Raw genomic sequence first — 1,296 nt, 5'->3', positions numbered from 1 at the left:
AGTCATAATGCTTAGATAACTTTTGTATTTTACTGTTCCAAATGATTCTTGTTGATATTCATGCTTGTTTTGCTGGATATGGTTTCTAAGAGTTGTGTCATTTTTGGCTTAATGTATAAAATACCCTGCTTGAGAGCTGCAAAATACACTCAGATTCAAACTGCCTCTGTGTTTCTCTTTGTTACCACCAAATTCTTACCTACCTGGACTTCAAGGACCCCTCATCCCAGAGACCCCCATATCCAGCTTGCATGGTCTGTTGCAGCTGGTGCTTCAATGTAGGATTTGAAACAGGTTATCTGTCCTGTCTCTCTCTTATTTTTCTTCAAAACTTTTTCAGGTAAAAGATAGGACCTCATCAAGAGTTCTGCAGATTCCTTTACAAAGACACATGGAGTTAAGAGGTCGAGAAAGTAAGAATCAGGGGCCATTCACAGTCCAAAAACATAGGCTTGCTCCTGGCAGTATTGAGCCATATGTTAGAAGGTACAGGTGTATGTAGTTTATATGAACATAGTATGTGGGCTTCGGCAGCACATATACTAAATTTGGAACAATACAGAGAAGATTAGCATGGCCTCTGCACAGGGATGACACACAAATTCATTAAAAGTACCATATTTTTACATAAATAACTCCCTTAAAGAAATACAAGAGAACATTGGTCAACAGGTAGAAGCCCTTATAGAGGAAACACAGAAATCCCTTAAAGAAATACAAGAGAACATGGGTCAACAGGTAAAAGTCCTTAAAGAAGAAACACAAATATCCCTTAAAGAAATACAGGAGAGCATGAATCAATAGACAGAAGCCCTTAAAGAGGGAATAAAAAGCTTCCTTAAGGAATTTCAGGAAAACAAAAACAATCAAATGAAAGAACAGAGCAAAATTACCCAGGATCCCAAGAGAGAAGTAGAAAGAATAAAGAAATTATAAAGTGAGACATCTCTGGAGATAGAAAACCTTGGAAAGAATTCAGTAGTCATAGATGCAAGAAGAATCAGCAACAGAATACAAGAGATAGAAGAAAGAATCTCATTTGCTGAAGATTCCTTAAAAAACGTTGACTCAACTGTTAAAGAAAATGCAAAATTCAAAACGTTTGTAACCCAAAACATCTAGGAAATGCAGGACACAATGGAATACCAAACTTAAGGATTATAGGTATAGAAGAAACCAAGTATTTACATCTTAAAGGCCCAGTAAATATCTTCAACAAAATTATAAAAGAAAACTTCCCTAATCTCAAAAAAGAGATACCCATGAACATAGGAGAAGCCTATAGAACTCCAAACA

At 36.2% G+C, this 1,296-nt stretch overlaps 1 non-coding gene across 1 annotated transcript; it reads left to right on the top strand.

Moving 5' to 3' along the window:
- Positions 1-520: 520 nt before the first annotated feature.
- On the top strand, positions 521-625 carry LOC127690236 (U6 spliceosomal RNA). Its single transcript, XR_007978977.1, has one exon. It is a non-coding gene; the product is annotated as a U6 spliceosomal RNA (small nuclear RNA).
- Positions 626-1,296: the final 671 nt, after the last annotated feature.

The sequence above is a fragment of the Apodemus sylvaticus genome, chromosome 7, assembly GCF_947179515.1.
Source record: "Apodemus sylvaticus chromosome 7, mApoSyl1.1, whole genome shotgun sequence".
Classification (NCBI taxonomy): domain Eukaryota; kingdom Metazoa; phylum Chordata; class Mammalia; order Rodentia; family Muridae; genus Apodemus; species Apodemus sylvaticus.
This window is presented reverse-complemented; position numbering and strand designations above follow the sequence as displayed.